This window comes from Danio rerio, chromosome 23 (genome assembly GCF_052040795.2).
Source record: "Danio rerio strain M-AB ecotype USA chromosome 23, GRCz13ab, whole genome shotgun sequence".
In the NCBI taxonomy this organism is placed as follows: domain Eukaryota; kingdom Metazoa; phylum Chordata; class Actinopteri; order Cypriniformes; family Danionidae; genus Danio; species Danio rerio.
In genome coordinates, this window is record NC_141043.1 from 36,316,914 (window position 1) to 36,337,500 (window position 20,587).

The following is a 20,587-nucleotide window of genomic DNA, read 5'->3' on the forward strand; positions in this document are numbered from 1 at the left end:
TGTGTAATGTGTTTTATGTTTGGTAAAATATTTTCTAATAACATGTTTAGTGATTTTTCAATTAATTACCCTGTCTTGTCCCAATAGGTGGATTTAGAAGTGTTTGCAAAAGAAGTTTAGAAGTTTGACGCAAACGAAAATCTACTTTCTTAAGAACAAAAGAATTGTCTAAAGTGACAGTGTTGAAAAAAATGATTTTGTTTACTAGCGAATAACCTTATCATTACCTATTAAATGAAACTTCTATACCCAAATTAAGGAGCCTGATAAAAAATGCTCATTTACAAAAAAGAGGTCTGATGAATTTAGAGAGTTCTGCATCTGAACTCTTCATTTGTTCACTATTTACTCACCCTCAAGTGGTTTCAAACCTATTCTGAAGAATCCAAAATCAAATAAAAAAGTACTCAGGGCTAGCTTAAATGATGCGTCGATGCCCTTAACAACAAAGATCAGTATAAGGCACTCGAAAAATGTGGAAAAAATATTTAAAAAGCCTTTATTCACTTGTCTAATCCTTAAAAAACCTACGCATTTCAGCAAAGAACTGCCTTCATCAGGGTAACAGAGGCTTAGCCAAGTGAATAAAGGCTTTTTAATATTTTTTCCACATTTTTCCAGAGACTTGGACTGATTTTTGTAGTCTGAAGATAGTAGCTATGTTTCCATCAACCTATTTTTATGCGCATTTTGCATATGCGCATGAAAACAACGGTTTATGGAAACGACATGATGCGCATACATTTTAAAATTGCGCATAAAAAACATATGCGCATAACTGAGTAGGATACACTTTTTACTCCATAATGTAAAGATGCACATAAACTACGATGGAAACACTTTTACCGCACAAATTTCAGTATGCGCATTAAAAAAGGTCATGTGATTTTGTGACAAGAGATCATGTGATGATGAAAATGTGTGTGATTGGACAAATCAGCAGGCTGAGCACACTGTAAAACATCTGAAATGTTGTTTTGGTCATTCCAAATAGCCTTACAGTTTAAGTATTAGTGGTATTATATTATTAATGACCTCCAGAATCATGAGCGTCTGTGCTTCACGTCTGACACCTTCAAACACCACCGTGCATTTACTGCGACACAGGCACAAGTCATTTATTAAATGAAGAAACGCTTCTCCTACTGCAGCAAATTCTATTTTTACTGTTGATATTTGGCGCCAGTTAATCAGAAAGGGACGATTTTGTTCGATTTGACTCGTTGGATGGAAACGCTGCTTTATTTGCATGTCTTTCATGCGATATTTCAGTTTTGCGCAGTTCATTCGCATTTTTGGATGGAAACATCTACAGCTACTGACATTATAATAGGAAACTATGGAAGTCAGTAAATACAGGTTTTAAACATTCATCAAAATATCAAGTTTAGAGTGAGTTTTTAGGTGAACTATCACTTCAATATTAGCTTGTTCAGTATTAAAACAACAGTTTCGATACTATTTTATACACTTTTCACACCCTGGCTGACTTTTTCAGTTGAGCTGCAGAAGTTTTAAGTGCTTGATTTTATGCAAATGACAACTCAATACTTGTTTGACAACTCTCATGCTGTTGAGACAAGCACATATGGGATTATATACTACCTTGCAAAAAAAATCCATCTGCTGCATTGGGATAAGTGGCTTTAATTTAGCTGCATCTCATCAAAACAAAGTTTGACAGGTATTGCATTCCAGCTATCAAACTTTCAAAATCCCGTTCAGTTGCTAGAAATCAAAACACAAAGATGTATTAGCTCAAATGCTATAAAGAACCACAGGCAACATCAGTCAAATATATTTACCCTGGCAAATATTTATTCCAGCTATAAGCCCCCTTATTGTGTCAATTACGAGGTGCCAAACTAATTTGTTGGAAGGGCTATTCGGAAAGCGTGTGTCAACATTTTCATCTGTCACTCACTGCGCGGCTCCCTGCCTGGCTAAATGGCGGCTGCTGGTTCTGGTTCAGGGGCTTTTGTAATATCCCAGTCATTTCTTGTCATGGAAACGTCTGAACTGTCTGCACGGGGACAAGCCTTCGTTTTAGAGGTAGATTGCATTAGCCATTTAAATCACTGTCGGCAATGAGCCTGTCACAGTCGCTCTCTCACTGCCAATGAACATCTCCACTCCTCAAAACTTATTTATCGTGCGGATGTTTTGAGAAGTACTGACGGCTATTAAAGCAGAGGGAAAATGACATCCCTGTCAATGCTGCTGCCGTTGCTTGTTTTGGGTCCAAAGAAATTAAATGTATCATTAAAGCAGAACATTCAACCCATCTAGGGCTGGGCGTTATGAGAAAAAATCTCATATATTACGATATAAGTTTTCCTAATAACGATATATCACGATACATCACCATTTCTGTAAGGTCAATCAATTCAAAGTTTATATATTGACCACATGTAAGGGCCTATTTCTTGTTTACAGTGTAAAGTATACACAAAATGTACTCGTTCATATGTGACCATATATTGTATAAATAACCGTTAATTAATTATTTAATGGTTTCAGTATTTTGTAAATCACAAGTGTTTTCCATTTATTTACGGTTGGGATTTGCATTATAAGACCTTGATCTCTGCTGTGTCGACTTTTGATGTTGGAAACTAACCTCCAGGTGTCAAAGACCGTGTATATGCGTTTTAATGCATCTCCTCCTAAAAACACAGAAAATAACTTAAATTACTCTTTCAATTTTGATCGTACAGATAAGGGCAATACATCAATCGAATCTGTTAGGTGTCTATTTTTTTGTGTACACTCACAATGACAACAAGCATGTGTGCTTTTGCAAAATAAGGATAATAAACAGTGTAGGCATTCTTTCTATTGTCTCTCTGCGAACTGCTTTCAGAAACGAGTCAGTAAAATGCACACAGCACAAATGTCAGAGCATGTCAAAACTTCTCCAGGGCCCCAAAACACCCTCAGACACCTGAGGGTTAAACTTCATGGTTTAACAAAGTGACTTTTATTGACATTTTAGTAGCTTAAAATAATATAATGTATAAGAAATAGAATATAGTGAAATAATGTTGAAAAAAAAAGAAAATGTGCTGGCAGTTTATTACAAGGTTTTTTGTGCCGTAATATACAACACCAACTCTGACAAAATATAATTTTAACCCTTTGATGTACTACATGGGTGATCAGTGATCAGTCTAAGCTTATTTTTTCTATATCTATTTTATAGCTTGTGCATCAAAGGGTAACTATTAAAAATGTCAATAAAAGCCACTTTTTCGAACTTTACAAGGTTATAGGTTTTTGGCAGAAAGATCAATCTCCCATAATGCAAGTCAAAAGCATAAATAAAAGAGAAGAAATAGAAAATAAAAAAATGAATAACAAAATATGAAGAACTGCTAATTTACAGATATTTTTGACAGTGATTACAGGTTCAACGTAAAGCAAAAAAATTTTTTTTTTTTAAATCACTAAATAAAATGTGTAATGTAAACATTGTAATTTCAAGATTGAAAGTTTCTTACGATGCTGCTATTAATGTTTTTGTTAGTATCCTCATGATGGCATGTAATATTGCGCTCATAAATTATGAAAAAGTATTATCAATAAACAATGCATTTCATGAAGCCACAATATAAACGATAGAGCATAATATGAATCGATAGGCTTTTAATTTTGTCCATACGATATATATTGCTGCATTTTTATTTATACAAACTTATATATTGTCATCAGACAAGAGTTACATAATAATACTAGTTTTCTAAGTAGCGAGCAAAGTAAAAACTTTGAAAAAATAAGTAATAATATTATTGAGTTAATTTTTTTTAAATGTAATGCAAGGTTTTTTTTATTATTTAATAATAGTTTTTTAAAAAAAAAATCGCTAAATTAAAATTAACGTGATCGTTAAATCACGCACTGACTGATAGAATTTTCTTCCCAAAGGAGCAGACAGGAACGAACATACCATTTCTGCAATGGAAGTATTGTCATTATTGTGAACGCATCAAAGAAAAGGAAAAGAGATCAACCTCAACCAGGTGAGAAAATGTATCGCAAAAGTAACATAAAAGTAACGAAACACATTACTTACCATAAAAAGTAACTAAGCAACTACTTACTTCGAGTATTAACTTGATACTGTAATGCATTACTTTTAAAAGTAACTTTCCCCAATTGTCATATTGCACAGCCCTAAATCTATCCAAAGAAATCAATCACAACAGATGCAATCAGTGGACACTAGGGTTGGGTACCGAAACCCGGTGCCATTATGGCACTGGTACATTTGTAACCAGTATGCACTAGCGTAGAAAATCAGAAAATGATCAAAATGAATAATAATGCAATTTAAATATATAAAACTTGAATTAATGCATACTTTAAACTTGTTATAAATATATAATTATATTGTTCATTTATAATGATTAAAATATTTTATTTATTTTGTGGCTCAAAAGTTTTGGTTCAGACAACGTTTTGGCACCTGTACCATTTTAAAAATATTGATTTAGCACTGATACCAAAATAACCCCAAACGATGCCTAATGGCTCACAAGCCATTATAATGCTAGGGATCCCAAAATATGTCGAGGAGTAGATAATGTTAGACAAGTATTCTCGTTAATCTGAACACATCGATAAAAAGGAATCAACCCTCAGGTAAGAAAAAGTCATGCAAAAGTAACTCAAAAGTAACAATTTACTTTAGGTACTTAAAAGTTACTTTTTGAGGAGTAACTCGATATTGTAATGCATTACTTTCAAAAGTAACTTTCACCAACATTGATTGTTATATTGCACAGCCTTAAACCCATCCAAAGAAATGATTCACAACAGAAGCAGATAGTGGACACTAGGGTTGTGTCGATAGACGGTGCCATCGTCCATTGCCGTTGGCCAACAAACTTCACAATGCTGTGCCGGCATCACGATCCATCGCATATAGCTGACATTTGCACGGCTGACAGCATCGTGAGTATTAAATCAAGGATTATACAGCACCTCTCATGCTTAAAATGTGTAGATTTAGTGGCAAACACTGTTACCGGCAAACCCCGTTTCACACACTTTACAGTGAATGGCTTTAGTCATTTTCATAGCAGAATTGAAACACTGGAATTCTTTTATCCACTCTTGGAAAAGAGTAAATGGTGGATTAACATTCAGCACATCATCCCTAATAGGATGTGTCATTATTAATAACTGTGCGTAAATCTGTCAGTGTTATTTTCAGTACAGTAGGCTACAATTAATTAATTATGAATTAATAAATATTTAACAACCACCCCCCATCTACGACGACGATGGCATCGCCCATCGAGATGTTTCACATTAGACATTGTGCTATGCCAAATTGGTCAACATCGCCCAACCCTAGTGGACACAGTTGTCTATGTCACTTATGTAACGCCTCACAAGAGAGTTACAGGTCTGAATACAGTACTAGGGATCTAAGAATGTCGTTTTCAAGTGCCAGTAACACAGAGGAGCAGATAATTTTAGACAAGGCACGGCTGTCAGCTTTCCATCACGTCAAACACAGGAAGCAAGCTCTTCTTATCTGCCTCTGAAATAGAAAATATGCATCTCTCAATATATCTCTTTCCATGGTGATAAATCTAGCGTGAGAGACTGTACGTCTGCTGGCTTTATAACTCCCCTCTCAGATAAAGTGTCGAGTTTGCCACCAAAGAAAGAAAGAGAAAAAAATCAGAGGTAGATTCATAATTTATTTTTTTTCAGCCAGCTTTATCCAACCTATGGCATGAAATAAATATGTAAAGCCAGGGGCTGGAGGATCATATTTTCACAGCCTCACTCTGCAGCTAATGTTTCATGCAGATAAGGGACAATTCAGAAATAGACTGGAAAAGATTAAAAACCATCAATTTGGCTCGACTGACCTTCAGAGTTTTATTCTCCATTGTACGGCGCAATGCTAAATCACTTCACTCCTCTACCAAATCTACCTAATACTTTTATTAAATTACTGGAGTCATGATGAAAAAAGGTGCTACTGAGAATGACACTTTCATTTTGTTAACAATAACTAAGATCTGATGAAAATGTGCTTCATTATAATTTGGCATTATATTAGGGCTGAACGATATTGGAAAAACTTGACATTGCAATATTTTGTTTTACTGCGATAAATTTCATAAATTTAGATCGACTGGGATGATCAAGAGGCGACACAGTGGCTCAATGGCGAGACGGTCGCTGGTTTGACTCCCGGCATGTCAGTTGGCATTTCTGTGTGGAGTTTGCATGTTCTCCCTGTGTTCGTGTGGGTTTCTCTAGGGCTGTGTCGGGTAGTGTAAAATTGGGCGGTTTTGTAACGGCGTGGCCGCCAGCCCTGGTCTTCACTTATAAAACTGTTATGATCCCACAAAGAGTTGCCATAGCCCCCGTTCTCCACATACAAACGTTTTCAAAAGTTGTGATCTCCCAACAAGACTACAGATTGTTGCGCGGTGCTTTTTCGTTTTCAGCGGGTTTTAGGTTGGAAACAGTCAGCTACATATGGCAACACTGGTTCTCGGAAGTAAACACAGGCAGTCAGCTCACGTGTCATTTCGTGGCCCTAAATACATTATTACATGAAGACGGAAATGACATTTTTGGGTGAATTATACCTTATAAATACAATATGTGACACTTTTAACGCCATTTGAAGGTGTCAATGTTCGTGTGAAGATTTGTGCGACTACCTTGCTTCTCTCCTGAACTTGAAAATATAATTGACTGAATCATGAAAAAAGCTGAATTCAGATATTTTTTCGATTAATCATGCAGCCCTAGTTTCCTCTATCTTTTTTCTTTAATTTTGTACTATAAAATTCAAACGTACAAGTATATTTGTATTTTTTTGGTTTGTTTTTTTAACAAACTCTTTGCTTGTGTTTTGTGCGTACTACTTATTTATTTATTATCATTATTGTTATTATTTTAATTTATTTGATTTGATGTTTTTTTTTATTCATTTTGAATTATTATTGTTATTGTCATGAGTGTCGTAATGTTAGCTAAGTGTTTAATAAAAACTGCGTAAGCTGCGGTCACACTGGACTTATCTCCCCATAGACTTCTAGTCATACACACGCAAATGCGTCAGAGCTGAAACCCAAGGTCGTGCGGCAGGTTTCACAATTTTCTGCATTAGAAAATTCAAGCTTGGTGAACCCTGACCTGCAAAATTGTATCACTTGACTGCGTGAGACCAATCGAAAATCAAAGCATGACCTCTCTGCACAGAAATTTAAAATATGGACAAATCACTTGCTTTTTTAAATGTCAAATCATCTCGTTTAATCCCGCCCCTTTTCGCAGCACCATACTACAGGATTTCGCACACAGAAACTCTAGTGTGACCGCAGCTTGAAGCTGGCTTAAATTAAATATTGTTTTGGCAAATAAAACTTGTCAAAATTGAAAAAATTAAACAACACCTTTAACTACAAGGCTAAAAAAAAACTCTGTAAAAATGAACACTTAGCATGCTTCAAGCAGGCTCACATCACATCAAACATCCGTACAACAATTCAAACAAGCGTTCATTAAGACCATATGATAATACGTCTTTTGTTCACTGACTCTTCTGTGACACACAGCTTGAGTCCTGTATCCCAGCTGTGGGCCGTTAAATGTAAATGAACAAGCGTACAATTTCAACGATCCCCTCAGATGCATGACACATGTAACATGTATTTTTCTGATCTCTCAAAAACAACCCATCATAGTGAACTTGTAAAGCGCGCACTCCGCTTTGGGAGGGAAAAAAATAGGTTCTTTCAGTCCTGAGTGATGTAGAGGAAAATGGGAACAGGATGGAGGGGAAAAGCATGAAAAGAGAAGAAAATAGACTTTGAGGGCTGATCTGGGCTCATCTCTTCTTAAATTACTGTTCAAGTAAACTTGGTTGAAGCTCTGACAGGATTAGACAGATAATCCCATAACACAGATATCGCAGAAGTCACTTCTTCTAGGTCCACTGGGGTTCCAGTTAAAGCACACTATATAATCCAGAGCTCGCTCCAATTGCAGCCTGGAACCAATAATAAGACTAAAAAGTGGTCATAAAAGAGGGGTTTTACACACCTGGAATAGGAATGCTTGAGAAGTCAACCCAAGTATTGTGGTCACATTAAAAATAGTAATTCTTTCATAAACTTTAGCTGTGTCTTTTAGCTGGCCTTCACAGGAAATTGCCTCTAGATTTTTCTTCACACCTTTCTTTGTGTTTCTTTTTTCTTCTTTTATATTAGCGCTAGTTTTATTTTAGTATCATCTCGGCTGTCCGCAGTGTTCACACATTATGGCCACCGTGGATGAGTGTGACATTTTATTTTGTGTGTGTGTGTGTGTGTGTGTGTGTGTGTGTGTGTGTGTGTGTGTGTGTGTGTGTGTGTGTGTGTGTGTGTGTGTTGTTGTCTGGTGGTCTTTTTAGCATTCATGCAGTGAGGTGTTTTATCACACTTCGGCCCTGCAAAATCTCAGCCGTGTGACTGACGCGTCATTTTTCACTTCTTCAGGATCGTGGGTAAAAAAATAATAGGTCGGATATGTGGTTTTTACAAAGATTTTCACCATCTAATGCTGCTTCCATAACATGTTCTTGTGGGCGGTATTTGCAAAATGTTTATAGTTCATTAATTGTGAAAAGCCAAAGAGCAAACATGTTCTTCTTTCAAATGGTTAGCTAACTGGAAAAAAAAAAAGAATATTCTGTCCCACTTTATATTTGGCGGCCTTAACTAATATGTAGTGAACCTAAAGTTTTTGCCGTAATGTACTTATTGTGTAAATACATGTTTTAAATTGTACTTATGATTTATTATGTACCTGCATGTAATTAATGCCTAATGTAATGTAATAAAGGCATCTGTAAATAATTTCTTTAATTACATTACACTTAACCATCCCTTACACCTTGACCCACCCTACTCATACCACCAAACCTGTCCATAACCCTACCCGTATCCCATTTCAAGAGCATCAGAAGTGTTCTGCAATACATTAAAAACAAGTCAGTACACTGTATTTATTTATGTTTTTGGATGCAAGTACATTAAGGCCACCGAATATAAAAGGAACGAAAATTGTGTAATCATTCCGAACTCATGGAAAGTTTTATATTGTTCATCAATTCTGAGAGATTTCTGGCTCTATCATTCACATTCGTAAAGAACTTTAAGTGGTTCAATCTAAGTGTTATGAAGAAAAATTATCACTTAATAACATTAACAGGTTTATAGCTTCAGTATAAACGCATATATAAGCTGTTCAGGCTTCCTGATCAAGGTTTGTACGTGAAAAAAATCATATTAAATTGGTCAGAAGACTTGAATGATTTGAAACTACTTGATTCTTATGAGTTTATGTCTTGATTTTACGCAAGTTCTGAAGTGCCAGAGGTTTGGGTGAACATTTGATGGATGGGCTGAAATCTAGCATATGTCTTGCAGATATTGTTTTTCTGAAGATAAACAAAAGTATGGGTTTGGAAGAAGGCAGCACAGCATCGTGAAAGAATTATATTGAAATACTTTGTTTTTTCTGTGACATGAAAACTGAAATCTGATCAGCATCATTTGTTAAAAATAAACTATTATATTAGAATCACCCAGCTTATTTTAGGAAAGTGCATAAAACATAATAAACAAATAGCAAGCATAGATAAATGAAATAAAGATGTCAATTAAATAAACAGTGCTTTACTGTGTTATGCTGGTTCACACCAAGTTAACTCAATGCAAAGACATCCAATAGACATCCTGCGGCGCGATTTGCGCAAATTAGGCGTTTCAGGCGAATGAAGCTGTGCGAGTTGAGCGTTTTACGCTTTTGAATCGCTCAAGTTGAAAAATCTGACCTTCAGTGGACATTAGAGCCGCGTTAACCAATAATGAGGTTGCTATTGTAGGGGACGTGACTATGACGTTAGTGCCTGTTGTTGGTGTCCCGAGGGAAAATCTTCTTGCCGACACCAATTCATCAAACTGGGCTCGACGCAGTCTTAAGCACCTAAGCACCTTAAGCACCTAAGAGCCTCCATAATCCAGGTATAGTTTCTGAGGGAGTTGATTACTAGTTGAAGGATCTAGTGCACTCAGACACGGCACCAAACAAATCTACGCTGTTTTTCAGTCTTCCTAAAGCACATAAACCCAAGCTACTATCGCAATAAAATCCATGTTAGCCATTTGGCAACGAAGCAAGAGTCACAGGGCAGACAGAAGCCGAGTTCGAGTCTATTGTGAAACCAATTTGATGCGCGAATGAAGCGAATTTGACGCACAAAAGAAGCGAGTAAACTCATAATGTTCACGCATCTATTTACACACAAATGCGCACATACCGCATCTGGTGTGAACTATGGGGTGATTATTGTGAATTAGGGGAAATCAAGCAGTTTTTAGGCAAAAAAACTGAGTAATCAAGTGTAAAATAGCAGTGCATAGTCTTTTTTGACTGTATTAAACAATTAAGCTTTATTGAAGCTACAAATATTATAATTTCTGATACAGTTAAAAGTCAAATTTCTTAGCCCTCTTGTGAATATTTTTTCATTTCGATTTTTTTTACCAAACGATGTTTAAGAGAGTAAGCAAATTTTTTTTTTTTTTACAGCATTTGCCAAAATATTTTTTTCTTCTGGAGAAAGTCTTATTTGTTTTATTTCGGCTAGAATAAAAGTTTTTTTTTTTACTATATTAAGGTTAATATTATTAGCCCCCTTGAGCAATATTTTTTTTCGATAGTCTACAGAAGAAACCATTGATATTCAATAACTTTCTAATTACCCTACCTTGCCTATTTAAACTAATTAAGCCTTTAAATGTCACTTTAAGCTGAATAAGCTTATTTAGCACTTTAAGCTTATGTGTCATGTCAAAGAAAAAATCAGTTGTTAGAGATGAGTTATTAAAATATTATGTTTCAAAATTTGTTAAAAAAAAACTTCAATCCATTAAACAAAAATTGTGAAAAAATATAGAGGGGGGGCTAATAATTCAGGGGTGGTAATAATTCTGACGTTTACTACATATGACGATTAAAACTTGTTTAAACGATAACACAAACGCACAAATTATACTTTTACACTATTATAGTTAAACTTTGCAATTAATGAACTGTGTTGCCTGGTCAACCATGATCCTAAAATAGTCCAATAAAGTCACTGCACTAAGTAATGAAGTCAGACATACCAACTGTCCACAGACACCCAGATATGTTTTGTCTGTCAGTACAGTCTGCCAGTCCAAATTAGAATCCATTGACCTTTTTTTCTGCACAACGCTCACAGGGTCCTATTTAATCTAGACAGGCTGGACACCCTAATCAGAGTCCCATTATTTCTATGGGTTCCAGGCAAATTAAAAGATCTGAGAGAGTGTTATGAGGCATTGACAGGTGTTGGGCATAAAAAATAAGTTCAATGCATTAAAAGGTCTGACAAAATTTTATAACTCACCCCCCCACCCCCCCACCCCCCCTCAACTTCAATTCCGTTTCTGTCTGATACAAAAGGAGAAATAGATGAAACTGATTGACACTTTCAAAAATTGCCTCTACTGATGACCAGTTCTGAGAACTAAAATATGAAATTATGAAATCATTTCGGCTGCTTAGCTTTTGTTCTTAATAAATTCCATTACATTTGAAGTTCCCGTCAATTCAACACAGCCAGATAAGTATAGCTAGGTACAATAGAGTGCTGCAGCCATGATGAATAAAAACGGGAGACTACAGGCCCTGATATACTCAAAGTGAAGCTGTTTTCCGTGTTGGGTAAAAAGAAGCTCAAGAGTAGTGGTATAAAGTTGAATATCCTAACACTACCATGTTATTAAAAGAGACATTTAGATGAATACGCAAATATTTGCTGCACATTTTCATCTCAACAACAAAATAACCATACGACCAAAATTATAGAGGTGAAACATCTGATAATTGTGATGTGTTTTTTTTTCTTCTCACAAGCCCTGCAGCTCTGCACTCAAGTAGAGTCATGTCATGTTTATGTATTATGCAGCACTTTGCACTGTACACTGGTTTACAGCAAGCAGCTTTACAAAATTAAACATGAAAAACAAATCAATTAGAATGAATCTTCAATTTCACCTACTTACAGTATGCTACTTGTCGGAGAATGGTAGTTCAAACATATTCAGCCGAAACACACTTCTGAACTTCATAATGGTCTGATTTGTTTTGAAATGAAATCATGCTACTTCATTTGTCTGTTTTGCTTGACAAATAGCAGGTATTAATTTACCACTAGTTTACCTGTGGGTTTTTATAATGGGGGTTTTCATGCATGGAGCAATTTTCATTAGTACTAGAAGTTCTAATATAAAAATAACAAAAAAATACTCAATAGTTTTGATGTACAATTTGAGTGTATGTAATTCACATTGTAAGGAAAAACATTGAAGATGTCAAGTTAACCACAGAACTTCTTATCCGCTTTTTCACCATCACGTTGTAGGGTTCTGTTTGCTTAACTGTTCAATCTTTGAGCTCTGTGCACACCTGCCTGGCTAAGAGATTTCACATGTTTGACTGATTGCTTGCCTTTAATTCCTGTATTGTATAAACTTATTGTGCTTTATACTTTTAGAATTATTATTGATTATTACAAATATAGCTTACCGACTATTATATTCAGCAAAAGAGACAGCTATTTCGTATTTCACCATGCATTTCCTCTAATAATCTTTATTGTATGCATAGCCTGACATTAAGCACATATTGTCAAAACCACACAGTCAGCCTAATGTTTTATTTTTTCTTCACTGAAAGTAAAAGGAGGCAGTTATTAGGCTCCGGTTTGTTATTTCTTAATAAAGAAAAATTAGGAGACAGTGCTTTATGTCATGTTTTCATTTCATTGTTAAGATTACCCAGGGTGAATGACGTTATAAAAGTACACTGCCATTTGAAGATTTACCCAACGTGTCCTCACGTCTTCAGGAGTTCATTATAAACTTGTAAAGTCTGAACTTACAAGGAAAAGATACAAGTCCGAACTTTGTTTAATTGACATTGAGAAAAAGCCCCACCGTTTTCAGATGTCTCCGTTTTCCCCCATCCACACCCACACGGAGCAGCAGCATTTTAAAATGAAAATGGCCTCTTCAGTGTTTTCAAAATGCTCCGTTTTTGGGGCTCAAAACCTCCAGGGTAGTGTGGACGGAAGGCACAACTGTAGCAGTGTAAACAGGGCCTTAATTTTCCACTGTTTCATCATTGGGGTTCTTTCACTTGGTAATGCAAGAGTAATGTAAAAAGCAATATTGACAATTATCTGATTTTCATTTTTTTTTTCTTTTTGGACTTTGTTATTTAACAGAAAAAAAGAAATACCAAACTTCCATTTAGAAAGCTATGAAGAATACTGGTAGCCAGGTCAATGTCATGCACACATGCGCTCTACCAGCATGGATCAGCATAGTCATCTAACCAGGCTGAGAAAGACTTTTAATAGTTCCATCCCAAACTAGGCTCCAGGTGTGAAAATGCAACTGGAACAAGGGCTGCTCGATTATAGGAAAAATCATAATTACGATTATTTTGGTCATAATTGTAATCACGATTATTCAGAACTATTATTAGTTGAAGTCTAAATTATTATTAGCGCTCCTGTGAAGTATTATATATATATATATATATATATATATATATATATATATATATATATAAAAAATACTTCACAGGAGCGCTAATAATAATTAGCGCTCCTTTGATATATATATATATATATTTCCTATTTCCCGTTTGATGTTCAACAGATTCAGGAATTTTTCAAATTATTTCCTATAATATATTTTCTTCTGAAGAAATCTTATTTGTTTTATTTTGTCTAGAATAAAAGCAGGTTTAAATATTTTGAAACCTATTTTAAGGTCAATATTATTAGCCCCCTTAAGAAATGTCTATTTTTGATTTTCTGCAGAAGAAACTACTGTTATACAATGACTTATTAAAACCCTAATTAAGCCTTTGAATCGCACTTTGAATCTGAATGCTTGTATTTTGAAAAATATCTAGTAAAATATTCTGTACTGTCATCATAGCAAAGATAAAATAAATCAGTTATTAGAAATGAGTTATTAAAACTATTATGTTTAGAAATGTGTTAAAAAAATCTCTTTAAACAGAAATTGGGGGGTAAAGGGCTGCTAATAATTCAGGAGGGCTAACAATTCTGACTTCAACTGCATATATACAGTTATTTTCCTCCCTGTAAGGAAAGGGAAATAACTACAATAGAATACAAATATGAAACAAACTGTGCTTTAAGCATTTTCACTGTAAGAAAAAAGCTTAAGATACAAAAGTCCTTCAGTCAAGAGCAGTGAGGGATTTTCTCCTTTTGTTGTTTGATTAATTATAAAAACAGGCGGCAGCAGGAATATTGCGCGCTGTCACTTTAATAGTTTTTCTTTTACATGTCTTTTGATTCTCGACTTTTATTACACAAATGAGGGGTTAATATGAATAATCACTAAACACCGCGTTTTGACATCAATTTGACCAATAAAGTGCTCACATTATGATGACTTTAGATGTGCGTGCTCTGCTTGTCTCTGAGCCCACAGTGTGCGAATGAGATCGAATGCTGACAGCAAGCGGTCTCATTCGCGCTTTTAAAAACATGAATGATTTGAATGTGCATCAATGATGCGCATCTGGTGCTGCAAACATTATATTACAGTACATGCTTCTAGTCATTTTCATGTAAAACTGAGCTTTGCAGAGCTACAAATGTGTACAACTGGAAAGGGGGTGGTATATTCGATTAATTGTCGATTAATTTTACAGCCATAACTGGAACCTGATTGTTCTTTTACCAAAATCACACCAAACGTAGAGCCCCACATATCTCGCTCTAGTTTACTCACATGATGTTTTTCTACTTGAATTGAATTATTTGAACTTGTGAGGTAGACTCAATTGAGCCAAATTCCATGAGATCATGGCAAACATGCCACAAAATCCACGTTGTTTACACCACCCACTGAAAATTCACCATGTTCACGTGTTTACATTGACTTTTTATGTAATATCCTCATGTGAATAATTAATTTCACTTTTGCTGTAAAATCAGCATAGGAACTGTTTATTAAAGTCAGTTTATTTGTGACAACTTTCATGTCTTAATTATTATTATTAATATTATTGATTGTTATATGCATATTAATATTGTGCTTATAAAGGTGTATAGAATTGTCCACATGCTGAGTTTTAGAGACATGCATCACCATATATGGGCGGGAAATAGGAAGTAGGATGTGTGTTTGGATGTTCAACCTAGTGGTTTTGCTTCAATTATTTATTTGCTGGCAATAATAACTGAATAAATAAACTGCCTTGAAATCCCCTTTTTGAAGCTTGATAAACAATTAAATATGGAAAGGATGTCTTGGGTGGAGTGTGTGCAAAACAACCACTATTGCCTAAATCTACAGCCAAATTCAAGAGTCCTGCACCACAAGTTTCCCAATGACAGCGAATAAATGAAAACCCCATAATGAAAACCCTTAGGAAAAACTCGAAGGAACCTGCTCTTCATGTTGATCAGATCCCTCTGGGCCAGTCATTGGCAAATAAAAATGTGTTGGGTGCAGACCTTCTGTCATTAATCTGAAGGAGTAGCTATGTGAGACTTGGTTGGTGTTCTTAGTTTTGACATCTGTCATTACAGCAGTAACATTGTTTTATTTGTAAATCAAAATGTATTTAAAATATAACCACGCCATAATAACAAAATGCTACGCAAGTAAGGGTGTACTAATAGTTTTCTCTGCATTTTAAACAAAAATGTCCTGATTTTCCTTTATATTACACTATATATTCCAGCTCTGCAGTGTACACAACACCATGGTTGCTCGGCTTACAACTGGAATACTTTTAAAAGCATCAATTCTCAAAAAGAACAAGACTTCAGGATCAAACCTACACTGTGAATATTGACTTCATGGTGTTCGAATTCTATTCGGAGTTCATGCAGAATTACTTTTAGTCCTATCCCACAAGGCACAGGGCTATATTACCACTCGGATCGGTTCTGGCCGTCCATCTCAACTGTTTCTAATCAGAACTTTTCTTCTTAACTCGTACGCTTTAGCTCCAAGCTTTGAAAAAGCAATAAAAACTAGATTTAATTATGCAATACACCCTAGGACGTGAAGATGCCGTTAAAATATTCTCTCTTCCTCACTTGAGCGAGGCCCGCAAATTCCTGTGGCTCTGAGCAGAGCTGCATTTCTGAGGACGGTGCTTCAACCTGCAACCGGTGTGAAGCGTGCACCGTCTCGTCCACAGAGGGCTGCACTCTGTTCTAATCAGGCCCTCCAGCTGTTCTTTCCTTGGCAAGGTTTAAGTTACCATCGCGACGGTGACGAGGCTTCCAAAGAGTTTTAAGGAACACCAGGAATTTAGCTCACCGTACAGGCATGCACAAGTTCAAGGAAAGCAGCTCTAAAAAGTGGGTGGAGTGCTTTTGGCAAGCCTTTTTACCTTGAATGGGGATGTCTGGCCGTCAACCCTTAAACACGCTCCGACTCCCAAAAATATATGCGCTTCTCAACACCAGATGGCTAATCATGTAGAATTACTCAAAGCGAAACCCAACTAGCTTGACCTTTCAAGCTGTGTTTTTGAAGGATGGTTTGCTTCTGCTCAAGACTGACTAAGATATGTTTACACTAGTGTGTTTCTGTTTTAACATGGTGTGTAATGATGAGAACGATCCTCCATGCTGGCTTTTTAAATGCATTTCTGAAATGATCCACCGCATAAACAATAATGCATGTCAGAACCTAAAAAGTATCTATAAAATTAGTAAATAATCGTAGCATATATGAAAAACAATCATTCATGGTAAACAAATACTTAAAAAAAAAAAAAAAAAGGGTTCAATTGGTCTAAAAATTATTTTCAAGTTTTCAGAACATTCAGAACAGAACAAGATAAAAATATAAGTAACAATTTCATTATAGTAGGCGAGAGGGAGGACGAAAATAACATTTTTCATAAAAACATTTTAAAAGAAAATGCTTAAGAAAATATATCTTTGCTGTGGTTACTAACTCAAAAGAGTGCTCTAGCAAAATCAGGTGTTATTTTGTGTCAATATAAGACAACTCCATTATAACTTTTTTATAAACAAAAGTTATTTACAATAGCTATGTTTTCATCCAAAAATGTGAATTAACTCTATGCCAAAACTGCAAAACTGCATAAAAGATGTGTGAGAAAGCAACGTTTCCATCATACGAGTCACTGAGAACAAAATCACCGCTTCTTGATTAAATGCCACCAAATATTAACAGTAAAAGCGAAATTTGCCACGGTAAAAGAAGCTGTGCGAATCTTTTCCTTATTTATAGAAGACGATGCCAACACGCAATGAACACATGGTGGCGTTTGAACATGTGAGACGTGGAGCACAGACGCTCTTGATTCTGGAGGTTATTGGTAATATAATAACACTAATACTGAAATGGTTAAGGCATTGTAGAATGACCAAAGCAACATTTCAGATGTTTTACAGTGTGTTCAGCCTGCCGGTTTGTCCATTCTCACATATTTTAAACATCAAATGATCTCTTATAACAAAAACACATGATCTCTTTTAATGCACATACTGGAATTTGTTCGGTAAAACTGTTTCCATCGCAGGTTATGTGCATCTTTTCTTATAGAATAAAAAGTTTAACCTACTCAGTTATGCTCAAATTTTTTATGCGCATTTTCAAAATTTATGCACATCTTTATCATATCCAAACTGTGCATAAACATAGGTGGATGGAAACATAGCTAATTACTTTTGATGCCATAGGCAGGGACAAAAGTAACACAGGTGGGTCAAAAGTAACAACAATATTTGCTAGATTTACTGGCTTAATCTTGTTTATTTTAAATGTACTGAATAAATAGTTCACTGCAAACATATTTTGTCCTTTATTTTTACAAAAAAATAATAATAAACGGCATTTTAATTTCAAATTTCAGTTCCATCAAATGTTTTAAAAGCAGTCCAACGATGCAAAATGTTAAAATCTTCTATAATTTCTGAATATTTCGGGACATAATTTACTTTTAAACTGAAAAATTCAAACTTGTGTGTTATTGCACTAAATAACCTGTAGATCATTAGTGTGACACATTAAAAGAGAAACACAATTTGTAATAAGCAAAAAAAGAACCGCTACATTCATTGACTTTCTGCACTTAAAAACGGAAATTGGGAGCTAACTGCAGGACAACGAACCCGAAATCAGCTGACATTTGGTAGCTCCATCAAGGGCTGTATGCTAAATGTGCTGTTATAGCCTGGAAATCAAATGTCAGGGCTGAGAAAATCGATTTGTTACATTCGTACTATGTAACTTTCATCCCAGCTCTTCCTTATGTATGTACCATTATTGAATAAAACTATTATGTTTAAAAATGTGTAGAAAGATAATCTCTCCGTTAAACAGCACTTCAAAAATATTTGCCAAACAATTAATAAAATTTAACAAGAGGGCTAATAATGTTGCCTTCAACTGCACTGTAAAAAGATTATATAATAAAATGTTACGACTACAAATGTTTTTATGTCACTTTCACTTATTTTAATAATTCAATCAGGTTTCAATACACTGTAAAACCCAAAAGTCAACTTTATCAAATGAAATGAGTGTAGTTAACTCAAAATTGAATGAAAGTTAATTCTACTAATTTTAAAAGAGTTTTGAACTCAGTGTTGAAGGTAATAAGTTAATTAAATACCTCATTACTTCAACTTAAATGGATTAAGTTCACAGTACTCATATAGATTAGTTTAACTCAAATGTTTTGTAGCAATCGGTTTCCTCAAACGATTTGAATTGCCTTAACTGATTGGGTTTTACAGTACTCAGTCGGTTTATGTTCTCTTCATTTATTGGGTTTTACTGTGCTTAAATTGCTTCATTTACTTAAATGGAAAGAGAAAAGTTCACAGTACTCATTGGGTTAGTTTTTGAACTTAAATATTTTGTTGCAATCGGTCTCCTCAAACGATGTTGCAATCGGTTTTCTGCAAAAATTAGCTTAATGTTTTTAGTCGTTTGCTTGATAAAAGTGGAGATGACTAGAAAAGTTCATTTGATTCAACTAAAAACAAATTAAGACCTCAAGCCTTTTTCAAAGTGTGTGTTTAGCTAAAAACTGCATTGAGATATGCACAATTCTTGCGACAGTTATGCCTGAATCCACACTACTCCAAAGTTTTTGACCTTCGGAAAGTGGAAAACTTCAAAAACTTTGACATTTTTGCATTAACAAAAATACAAAGTTTAAATTCAAGTTTAATTTAGCAGCAAATCCTTTAATTAATACATTCATTCATTCATTTTCCTTCGGCTTAGTCCCTTTTTTCATCAGAGTTCGCCACAGCGGAATAAACCGCCAACTTATCCAGCATACGTTTTACACAGCGGATGTCCTTCCAGCTGCAACCCAGTACTGGGAAACATCCATACACACTCATCCACACACATACAATACAGCCAATTTAGGCTATTCAATTCACCAATATCGCATGTCTTTGGACTGTGGGGGAAACCAGTGCATCCAGAGGAAACCCACACAAACACAGGGAGAACATGCAAACTCCACAAAGAAACACCAACTGACCCAGCCTGGGTTTGAACCAGCGACCTTGTTGCTCAGAGACGACAGTGCTAATCACTGAGCCACTGTGTCACCCTAAATTGGCACAACTGATTTTAAAGAAAACATACAGGACATTTGAAACAACAAAGCGTAAAGGTCATGTGACAGGCTTTGACTTATCAAGGAAGAATATGCAATGATCTAGAGCCAATAAAGGTGCAAAACTGAGCATTTGTGGTTCATCTACACCAGGGTTGTCCAAACTCTGTTCTGGAGGGCCAGAATCCTGCATATTTTAGTTCCAACCCCAATTAAACATACCTGAACCAGCTAATATTATATATTATTATTATATTATATAAAAAATGTGGAGCTAAACTGTGCAGGACAACCCTCCAGGACAGAGTTTGGACACCCCTGATCTACACTAATATGCAAAAGTGCCAAAGTATTCGAAGTTCTCCATTTTTGAGGGTCAAAAACTTTGAAGTAATATAGATGCCAGACATAACCGTAGAAAGAATTATGCATATTAAATGAAAAACGCACAAGTGTAAACATAGCCTAAGCAGCACAAGTGGAGATTTCAGAGTTTGCTGATGGTCTGAAGCGCCCGCAGTGAGCCGGGGAATCAGTGAGTTGGTACTAATGTGTTGATTGGGCCAAAAAGTGAGGCTGAGAGAAAAGAGCATTTTGATGATGGCCCGCTGGGATGCCAGCCCTCCACTGTTATTACCCAGCTTTTAATTACAGCATGTCAGGAAGAGGGGTGGAAAAGCACTGGTTTCTCATGTCTAATGAAGGGTACCGCGCACATGAGATGCTCAGGGCCTTCTCACAAAAACACATGAGGCGGGATGGAAAATATATATATGCGTTCAATGCGTTGCTCAATGAAAGAAAGTGAGAATGTATGAAAAGCGTAGTTTTGTATGTACACAAGCATAGAAACCAC

At 35.5% G+C, this 20,587-nt stretch overlaps 1 protein-coding gene across 20 annotated transcripts in view; it reads right to left on the reverse strand.

Annotated features, from left to right (window-relative positions):
* Window positions 1-20,587, reverse strand: part of plxna2 (plexin A2) — a 775,091-nt gene that overhangs the window by 683,421 nt on the left and 71,083 nt on the right. For 4 of the 20 annotated variants that reach the window (XM_087307479.1, XM_087307489.1, XM_087307485.1 and 1 more), the window contains exon 4: window positions 2,621-2,666. The exons of 13 other annotated variants lie outside the window; for them this stretch is intronic. The gene's annotated coding sequence lies outside the window, so the exon portion shown is untranslated. Of the gene's footprint in view, window positions 1-1,605; window positions 1,729-2,579; window positions 2,667-20,587 lie in introns of all 20 variants that reach the window. 3 more of the 20 variants (XM_087307487.1, XM_087307482.1, XM_087307490.1) reach the window with 2 other exon arrangements.